The sequence below is a fragment of the Mustela nivalis genome, assembly GCF_964662115.1.
Source record: "Mustela nivalis genome assembly, chromosome: 8".
Taxonomy (NCBI): Eukaryota; Metazoa; Chordata; class Mammalia; order Carnivora; family Mustelidae; genus Mustela; species Mustela nivalis.
The window spans coordinates 101,015,453-101,026,076 of NC_139027.1; the positions used below are offsets into that span (position 1 = coordinate 101,015,453).

A 10,624-nucleotide genomic window follows, 5' to 3' on the forward strand; every position below is an offset into this window, starting at 1 on the left:
TGAAAACCTGGAATAGAGCCATTTGCTGAGATGGGGAAATGAGGAGCAGGGCAAAGAGCTTGTCTGGGACACGTTCAGTCTGTGATTCCTATGAGATCCCTAAGTGGACAAACCACAAAGACCATGCTGCAGTGGCTGTGTTCAGGGGAGGGGCCTGACCTGGAGTCCATTCACAGACACAGGTTATTTAAAGCAGTGGGGCTGGCTGAGGTCACCTAGCATAGGTATCAGTGGGAAGAAGAAACCCAGGCACCAAGCCCCAAGGCACTTGATGTTTAGGGATCAAGGAAATGAGAAGAAGCAAAGGAGGCTGAGAAGCCCCCAGTGAAGTCGGAGAAGCAAGAGCCAAGTATTTATAATAAGAAAGGACAAGTACCGTGTCAGGTGCTGCTGGAAAATGGAAGGAGATGGGGACCAAAAACTGACCACTGGATGTGCCAGCAGGGAGGTCACGGGGGAACCTGACAGGATCAGTACAGCAGGCAACATCTTTATGGGATTGGATGTAGGAAAGAATGGAAGGCTCTGTTGCAAGGCCAGGTTGAGGAGGCAGGAGCTGGTAGCAGATGTGGGGTCAAGGTAGGTTCTCTGAAGATGGGCAATATTGCAGGATGATTGTGCCTGGATGCAAATGAGCCAAGAGGGTGGGGGGAAGACTTGCTGATCCAGGACAGACAGGGGACAAATGCTGGAGTAATGTCTGTGAGTATGCGAGAGAAATCAGAATTTGCCATAGCAGCTGAGGGGTGGACCCCCAGAAGAGCACCAATGTTTAATGCTTTGTGGCAAAGACGGGACAGCATATGTGGACACAGGTGGAGGTCTGGTGGTAGCTTTAAGCTGGGACTGATGGAGTTCTTCAGATTCATTCTAGTTTCTCAGTGAAATAAGTAAGGTCATCAACTGAGAGCAAGAAGGGTTTGGAAAGTCTGAGAAGGGAGGAATCTTGAAATAATCATCCAATGCATCTTTTTTTCAAAACCCATTAGTGGGGTGTGATATCATTCTAGAAGGTTGCCATTGGAACATTTTCAATAAATGAAACAAGACAGGATCAGAGGGAAAGGGAAATATCATAGTAAGTGTTAGTTCCCCAAATTTTATATCTCTCCTATAATATATGGATGTGATTTAAAGAAAAAAACGTTTATCAAAGACTGATCTAAGCAGGAGAGTGGATGAGTTAAGAAAAATGGATTGTCCACATCTAAGCCCTCCTGCCTGGAGCAGGCACCGGCGAGGGAAGGAGTGCTTCAGCCAGGGTTGGGTTTAGGCAGGGGAGTCTCCTGAGAGAGAGGGCAAGACAAATAAGGTATATGCAAAGAAAGGGTTCTAATCCCAGACCATGGAATCCATGCTGGGAAGAAGGCAGATGCAGACATGATGCAGATAAGGGACAGCGGCCAAGCTACAGGGTCAGAGGACAGTAGAGTATGTTTGTGGCTGAACCAAAGCAACTCTGCAAGAGAAACAAGATTTCCTAATTGCTCCTCAAGAATGAGAGCAAGGCAAACTGTGTTCCCCCACCAACATTAATTTCCAGAGATTTTCTGTTGAATGGTTTATCAGAAAATGTTTTATCAGTCAAAAGGTGCTCTCCTGGCTTCTATGTTAGGCTTTTCATATGGGATATAAAAATGTTTGAAGTCCAGTGGTATCTTATTTTGGTCAGTCTTTCCAGCGTTCACCAAAAGAAAATTTCCCTCAAAGGTAGTTTTGTTACATGAAGTAATACTAAATCATACTGAAGGTACCTCCCGTTCAATCATCCTTCAACATCTATTTGGCTATGTTTATGATTTTTATCACTACTTCTAGAATGATGTTTATTTTATAAAGGCATCACAATCCTTGAGAACTATGAAGTCTTGGCTCTTATACCAGGTTCTTTTCCTCTCTAGAACAATCGAGTACAGATTTCCCCAAAGCCTTTCACACCTTCATTATGTCATCCTTTGTGGGATGCATAAAGAATTCCTTCATATTAAAGACCAGCTAAGACTCACAAGTTTATATGGATTTACGGGAAAATAGTAGCTAAAATGTTATACTTTTGTACTATTCAGTTTCTTTCATCCTTAGAGCTGATCACTTTCTCTCTTGCAATTACAATTTTAATGATTTTTTAATTCTCTTTTTAAATTTTGTTTGTTTATTCTGAGAGGCAGAGAGTGAGAGAGAGAGCAGGAGCAGAGGGGGCAGACTCCCCACTGACCAGGGAGCCCAATGCAGGACTCAATCCCTGGATGCTGGGGTCATGTCCTGAGCCAAAAGCAGACACTGAACTGGCAGGGCCACCCCAGGCATCCTGGTTTCTTGATTCTTACACTAAATGAAAAATGCCTTAGGAAAAAACTAAAAGAGATTGATTTCTATCTTATATCAATTGTCCAAATCACACCCTATCAAGACAGATCTCTTGAGATTCTGAACCATGATGCTTAAAATCTCACCAGATTCCACAGGATCCTGCTATGTTATTCTGACTTCTCTGTCTCAACCATTATTCCAAGGGCTGCATGCTCAGAAGAGCAGATGCATGGATCTCCTACTGGTGAGACACTGGTAGGATCTCCAGGTTAGACTGCACCTGCCTGGTAACAGGGCACTTCCTTTCTGAGGCTGCCTATGACTGGCTAGTTTGAAACAAATCACATTATCTCACTGTCTTATGCCCTCACCCACTGGAAATGGGAGGAGAGCATGGTGGTGGCAGGTACACGTGTTCTCAGATGCTTACATGTATTTATGGAGTAAGAATCTGACAAATGCCTGGCCAGGACAGTGAGGGTGTAGATTGCCCTTTCCTGACACAATTAAGAAACTCTCCTTCAGATCTTAATGTTCTCGGTTTCCTAGACCCATGGTTCTCGATGTCCACCATCCTTCAAGGAAGGATCTCACCAGTCTTCAAGGAACCAGGAGCCAAGGATGGCAGATACAATGAGCTTACTATGTCCAAGAAGGATAGTTACATAGTAATAGGCATCCTGTGATTACACGGAGTATTTCCAATATGATCTAAGGACATAAATGTCTACAGTAAAACCACGGTTAGTGAACACAACTAGGAAGCATCCAAGATGGTTTCTGGTGGGCCAGTGTGCCCACTCACGGACCCTGGAGGCATAAGCCTTCTGGCTGAGGGTCAGTAAGGAACTCTTGCTCCTCAAACCGTCACAGGAAGTGAAGGGGGCGAATTCTTCCCCACTGTCTGCCCTCCCCTGGCCATAAGGTTGAGAATAAGCATCCCAGACAGGGACTGATGCTGCCAGTGGTCTGCCCATGTCCCCTCAGACCCCTCTACCACTTTACCTCCCCAGGCCAGCACCCATTTCTGTGGGAGGATGGCTTCAGGCTCATGGGACCCGCTCCACCTGCATGCAGAGAGAGCTGAAGTGTGAGGGGCCGTCGTTAGCCAAACACGGACTGACACGGGGTGGAACTACTCCAGGCAGCTGGCCTCTGATCTAGCCACTCGGTAGGCCCTACGTAGTCTCCAGAACTTTTCTGTGAGACAAAGGAAGGTGAGAATCTCCTTAAATCAAAAATAGGGCACAACTCCCCACAAAGCTTGAGCAGGGCTTTGTGACAAGACTGTATGGATGATCATTTTCCTGACCCAGACTGTCCCCATCCCTCTAGTCTGATTCTTTAGGACATGACACTGTCCTAAACTGTCCTCCACAAGTCCCACACACAGTTCTCACCGCCCTCCCCAGGCTGAGGCCAGGAGAGTACTGAGGCCACACATCTTTCCTCCACACTCCCCAGAACCCAAGCAGGAACCTCACATTCTAAGTGGAGCCATAATGATCAAGAGAGCTCTTTCTCCAAAAGCACCTCCCTCCTTTTGATTCTTTTTTTTTTTTTTTTTTTTTCTTTTGATTCTTATTCTTTGTATGTGACACTTCTCTACCTGAAACCCACTGGTTACTAGCCATCACCAAATAACCCATCTGTCAGAGCTACTCCCTTTCACTGTGAATCCTCTCCCGACACCCAGGACAGGATAAAGTGCCCCTTCTGTATGCCACCACAGCATGCTTGAATAGAAAGAGGTCACTGTGCCCTGTTCTGGCCCCCACTCTTTGATATGACGCCACCTCTGGTAGGTACCAGAGTCCTGTGAAAATTCAGTTTAAGAAAAAGGGATTGCCCAAGCCAACATTATAATATAGGTTACCTCTACTGTTTACAATACTTCATGGACCAAGGTCACCCTGTACACTATCTAGGGAAAGACATAAGCTGAAAATATTGGGCATAAGAGGTATGAGATGTGCCCAGAGAAAGACTGTAATACCAAGTATGTGTAAAGTCTGTGTCAAGACAGGAATTCCAGAATACAGACAGAGTGGGTGGTGGACCCCAAGGACAGATGACCAGGGGAGGGCTCCCACCCTGGGGGAGGGACAAGAAGTTGTCAGGCCTGACTGCACCTTCATAGATCAGACCTCACCCATGTGAGAAGTGAGAAGCTTTGAGGAAAGCACCCTTCATCACCCCTGTGGGGCCCTTCCTATCTGCTCATCTCATTGGTTCCTCCCTCCTTCTGGTTCTTTGTTAAGAAGCCACAAAATGGGGGAGAGTCTCTTTCCTTCAGGGCGCTGATCCAGAGGAGCCCCTGAAATGCACCCCCACCCCTTTGTTTGTTTAATAAAGACCTGATAAAAAAGAAAATCCCTTCTTTAAAGACAAAGAACATCTATCTTTGTTCTCATTCAGACCCCTAAACTGCCAGGGGAAAAACAATCACAGAGGAAAATAACAAAGCACTTCAATAAGGAGTTTTCAGGGTCAAATTTGGCACAAGTCTGCCTGCTGAGTCAAGCAGTGACTACACTGTCCTAAACTGGCTAGCCTCTCTAAGCATCCCTTGCTAGGCTGGAGTGCCCATGAGGCAGGAATCATACCATGACACCTGCACTGGTCAGATCTCTGATCCCAAGGGGACCACGGAGTCCCGGAAGTCAGCCAGGACCCCACACCTGGTAGCAGCACCAAAACCAGACGCCAGTGTGGCCTGAATATACACAGCCAAGGCCCGCAGGTTGCATTCTGTTTGCGATTTACTAGATGAGGAGCAAAACTGATCCAGTCTTCCCAAATCAGTGTCCAGGCTGAGGACAATTCTAGACAAACCCCATTGCATAAGATTTGCCTGAATGGTGCCACCCAGATGTCCCCCCACCAAAGATTCTTGATCAGAATAAAACATTTCCACAGGATGGGGTATCTACAGCCTCATCCACACAACCTCCTGGCCATATCCAACTTTATTTTCTGAGGCCCTTCTACAACATATGACTCTGTTTAGGGTTTTTGCCAAACCATTAACAAGTTCAGGGGCACCTGGGTGGCTCAGTGGGTTAAGCCTCTGCCTTTGGCTCGGGTCATGATCTCAGGGTCCTGGGGTCGGGCCCCACATTGGGCTCTCTGCTCAGCGGGAAGCCTGCTTCCCCCTTTCTCTCTATGCCTACCTGCCTCTCCGCCTGCTTGTGATCTCTGTCAAATAAATAAAGTATTTTTTTTTTAAAGTTCAAAAACTGTTTCTACCATAAAAAGTAATGCCATTTAATCATGTATTCATTCAAAATAATAATGCTTTTGAGTGGGTTTGCTAGCAGCTGCATTAACTTATGTGGTTCTGTTCACACCCTCAGCGGCCACTCCACGCTTCTCAGAGATGACAGTAAAAATACATAATGACATGGGACAGAATAGGCCCAGATCAATCACAACAGATGCAGGCCACAAACTCACAGGCTGAAAACCCTGGACGGTCCCACTCACTGCTGCAGGTTCTTCCTCTTCATCCCCGTCCCTGACTTCATGAACTCCACCCTGCTCCTGGTTTTAGGCTTCCCAGTTCTGCTTTGACCCCTTTCTGCTGGGCCTGTGGTCTCTCTGTGGTTCAACTCATCAGCTCCCATGTTTCAGTCCCCACCATGCCCCAGTGACTCTGTGTCTGTAGCTGCTTATTGAGAATTTGTATCTGTGTAACGTATAGGACTTCTGTAGGGGCCAAGGGAGGCCACCCCAAGATGGGCCATAAGGCATGAAGATTATTTTGACTTCAAAGCATCAAAACCCAGGAGATTTGGGGAAAGCTCTTTACCTCCCCTTCAACTGCCTGCAGGTACCAGAGATGCCTCTGTACCTAAGAAACTTACCTGTATCATAGGGCAACCTCAGACCCTCCTATCCCACGCCTTTGCCTCATGCTGCCTAACTGTCCTGGGACTCTCATGTCTGTGTGGATTCCCTGCATATATGTAATTAAATTTGATTTTCTCCTATTAATCTGGCTCACGAGAACCCCATCTATTTGATTCTTAGTCCTGCTAGAGGGGCCTTGAAGAGCAGAGGAAATTCTTCCTCCACAATACTTTTAAACTAAAAAACAAAACAAAAAATCACACTCAGTATTTCCCTCCCATTTTCTTCCTTGGCCTCCAATGCAGGAGGGCATGCACAGGCACAGGCACACGCACACACACACTCCTGATAGGTCCATTTTTCTCAAAATACACCTTTCCCTGACTTCTGTGATATCACCCTAATCAATACAGATCAATACAGGTCCTAGAGACTGCTCCCTCTCCATGCTTTGGAAATATCTGTGAAACAAATCTTCAGATAAATTCACTCACTCTGGAGATCCCTGAATGTCTGCTTGCGGCCATGCCCTCTCTGATGATGGTGTCACCTTTCCCAAGGCTCCTCTGCTGGCCCTGGTAGCCTGCCACCCTCCCCTGAAACCCTGAAATACAAACTCTGGCTTCCCTGTTCACCTTCTCCCTTCGGTGCAAACAAGGCTGGACATCCAGGGTTACCCCTCTATGAAAAGTATGGAATGGCTGGTTGCTGGCAAACTCTTTCTTACAAAGACCAGGTTTCCAACAATGGGTGCTTGTGGGTTGGTGGATCCCAAAAGCAGCCCTTGGTTCCAGCTCCAGCAGCTACCTTTTCAAGAGTAAATGCAGAAATCCTACAGAATCCACACTGCCAGCTCCCGGGAAGAGAGGAAGCTGAGACAGCTGAAAATCCCAGGTGTACCTTCCCACTCAATGGAGGTGATCAAGCAAGATGTGTCTCAGCTCCAGATCCCTATGCTGCCATTTCACATACAAGCCACGCTGGAGGCAAGCTCAGGCAAAGCTGGCTGACATCTGCCGGCTTCTAAGCAGCATGAAGACACGCTCGTTTGCATTTACTCGACTCCTTTGGTTTCCTCAGATCTGACCAGCCCTTGGAAAACTGAGTCCTGTTAAGCAGGCGCACGGCAGCTGCAAACTAACACCTTACAAGGTGGAAGGGGGATTACTGTGCATGTTTAAAGTCCAGAATATAGATGTTTTGCTATCCGAAGCACCAATGCTCCTTGGAAACTGCGTAGATGTCAGAAGGTGAACTAAAAGAGCATTTGGGGTAAACTAAACATTTCCCAAAGTGGACTCCTTGGAACTCTGGATCCTAAAGATGCTTCATGAGAAGGAGTGTTCTGCGGCCAAATGAAACTGGCAAACAGTCCATATTATGGCGTCATCCTAAAAAGTCCCAGCGTACACTGTAATAAAGGCACTAAAAAGTCCTGCAGAGGAAACCCTGCTTAATATTAGCATTTTTCCTAATGCATTCTAGTATTCTATCACTGTAACTCTTTAGAAATCTTTCTTTCTTTTTTTTTTAGAGAGAGAGAGTGCACATGAGCAGGGAGGGGGAGAAGGAGGAGAGGGAAAGAGAGGATTGTAACCATGCTCCATGCCCAGTGGAGAGCCCTACTTGGGGTGTGATCTCAAGACCCTGAAATCATGACCTGAGCTGAAATCAAGAGTCATCCACTTAACTAACTGAGCCACCCAGGTGCCTATCTATTGGTCTATGTATCTATTGTAATTCTTCAATAAAGTTGTACCCTAAACACAACCTGGTTAAATTCTGCTCTAGACAGACACTGCCGGGCTTGTACCTCTGAACACAGCCACCTCTAGCAAGTGAGCTGTGGTTCAGCAAGATGCCTACTGGGCTTGGAGCCCTGGTGCCCGCTTTGGTGCTTTGACCTCTCCAGACCTCTGTTTTCTCACCTAACTAATGGAATTAATCATACTACAGTGAAAAAAACCTGAGGTGCTATCCGTAAAAACATTTTGCAATGCACTATAAAAACATGGCCAATCTGCTCAGGATGGACATCTTGCTGTGTGTTTACCAAGGAATACTTTGGTTCATTCTTTTCAACACCCACACCTCTGTGTTGGAGGCTGGGAGGAGGAGCTAGGATCTGGCTTTTGACCTTGTTCTCAGTGGAGAAGTGGGGTCCCCTGCGCACTACTCAGAAGTGATACACAAGGAATTGTGGTGCTGAGGGGGGAAAGGAGGAGGGACCTCAGGAAACCTTCCCAGCTGAAGCCATTAGAAACTTAAGTGGGGACAGAAGGGCTGCTGGGAAGTTCTCTCTGGCAAACAAGCACATACCAGAGCCCTAGAGAGAGTCAAGCTCCTTCCAGCTGCCCCTGCGAAAGGGTCAAGTATGGGTTATTTTAGGTTTCCTTCTCTACTTACCTAACCTGTCTACAGAATGCCAGCAGACAAAGGAGGTCTGGTAGCAGGTTCTCTACTCTCATGTCCTCAGCCTCCAACTGTTGGGAGCAGTCCCAAGCCCCCACAATTCCTGCCAACCACCAGCCTTCTTCTCCAGTCCCAAATGCAAGGGCCCCTTACTGTTCCCAGGCCCCACCCAATCCCTGACACCCCAATGCCCTCTGTGAAGCTACCCCAGTACCCCAGCACAGGAGAGTCAAGGGGGTTCTAGAAACGTACTGGAGCCTGAGGCCAAAAGGAAAGTGCATACATGTCTGCACACCTATCAAAATATTCTCCCATATTTGAACTATGTGAAAAGTTAATAAAAAGCTGTACTATCAGGGAAAAAAAAAAAAAAAGACTGTATATAAAGCCAGCATTGCTTAATCTGCTGCAGGTCACTGTCAACCCTCATTAACTCCCAGGCAGGGACCAGACAAACTGAGGGTCACTGGAAACCACTGTCCCCACTGCACAGTAACGCAGAGGCATAACAAAACCTCTCTTTATTTAAAATGTTGGTTATTTTGTTCATCGTGGATTTTTCACACTAAATTTTATTTTTTAAAATACTGCCTTAAAATACCATGCGAATTACTGAGTGATGCCAATTGTTTATTTTTGCTCAATATTGTCAAAGTCCTGTTGCTGGAAGAGTGCTCTGAGGTTTCCTTATTGATGACAATAGGTTCCTAAGAAACCCCAATGTTCCAGAAACCATTAGGCCTGCAAATAAGTAGGCTCCACTGCATGCCCGGTTTATGTGGAGCCTCCTCTGCTGAATTAGGAAAACCCAAAGGATTTTTGATCTCTGTGAAGAAAGGCGCCTCTTAGGGCCCAAGGAGACGGGTCCCGCCCTGTATTTCTTGACAACAAATCACAGGCTTTAAAGCAGAATTCTGCAAATCCTGCTGTCCCCCGAACGTGGAGGGGGCCCAGTGACAGGATGGGTGGACGCCTTAGCCTTACTGGTGGAAGCCTAGGCCACGGGTGGAGGCCGAGCCCAGAAGGGGGCGGGAGGCCTGAGGATAGGAAAGTGGCCCCGTCCCTTCCCGGCAGGAACCCCAGGCTCCTCCTTCTCCTGCTATGCAGCCATCAATCGCCGCGACAGCCCAGCGCTCCCAGGTCGGACTCACACACCCTCCTGCGGGATCTTCTGGCGGGGGAGGAGGAAGCCTCGGACCCCGGCGTCTGCCCAGTGCACGGACTGCGCGCACGCACCGGGGCGGAGCTGGGCATCCGGGCGGTGCGACCCCGAGTCCGGCCCGTGTTCCCAGGCACGAGGCGCACTTGACACCCCACGGGCGGCCCCCGCAGGTAGAACTCTACAAAGGTCCTTCCCCCTCCTCCCGCGTGCACACACACACTCTGCACCTGGAGCCACCGGCGCCCGCACCCTCCGGCTGCCCCTCACCCCACCCCCGCAGGGGTTGCGTGAAGATATATACTCCACGACCCTACCTGGACCTGCGGTCGCCCCGAGGCACCGGAAGGTCACCCTGGCAGCAGCACCCCGCGCCTCGAACCCCGCTCAGCCCCCGCCGGTGCCCCGGAGCCTCCCCGGGTGCTGGGTGCCGGCACCGGGGGTGGGGTCTCCGCGGCCGCCGCCCCTTACCTCGCGCAGGCCCTCCCCGCAGGTCTCGGAGGCGGGGGCGAGAGGTAGCCCCACGGACTGGCGCGGGGCTGGGTTTCCCCGCCGGGGCGGAGCGGGAGGAGGAGGAAGAGGAGCCGAGGAGGGGCGGGGGCGGGGGCGGGGAGGGACCGGCTTTGTGTCTGCCTCCGGCCCTCCCCCGGCTCCGGCGCTGCCCCTCCCCTTCCCCCAGCCACCCTCCGGCGCCGGGGGAGGGGACGAGGCGGGGGTGAGGCGAGGGGACGAGGAAGGCGCCTCCGCGACCCGGGGTCTGGCCGCCTGCTCCCCGCGTGCGGGATCCCCTCCGCCCCTCGGGACGTGCAGCCTAGGCGTCTGTGGGTGACCGGGAACCCTGGCTGCTGCAACCGGGCGAAGCCGGGACCGAGAAAGTTGATCTAACCCAAA

The 10,624-nt window shown here is 49.3% G+C and overlaps 1 protein-coding gene across 12 annotated transcripts in view; it reads right to left on the reverse strand.

The window, feature by feature from the left end:
* RIN2 (Ras and Rab interactor 2) overlaps nt 1–10,398 on the reverse strand; it is a 221,975-nt gene extending 211,577 nt beyond the window's left edge. For 6 of the 12 annotated variants that reach the window (XM_082743156.1, XM_082743158.1, XM_082743145.1 and 3 more), the window contains exon 1: nt 10,205–10,324. The gene's annotated coding sequence lies outside the window, so the exon portion shown is untranslated. Of the gene's footprint in view, nt 1–10,204 lie in introns of all 12 variants that reach the window. The other 6 variants (XM_082743151.1, XM_082743147.1, XM_082743146.1 and 3 more) reach the window with 3 other exon arrangements.
* Nucleotides 10,399–10,624: the final 226 nt, after the last annotated feature.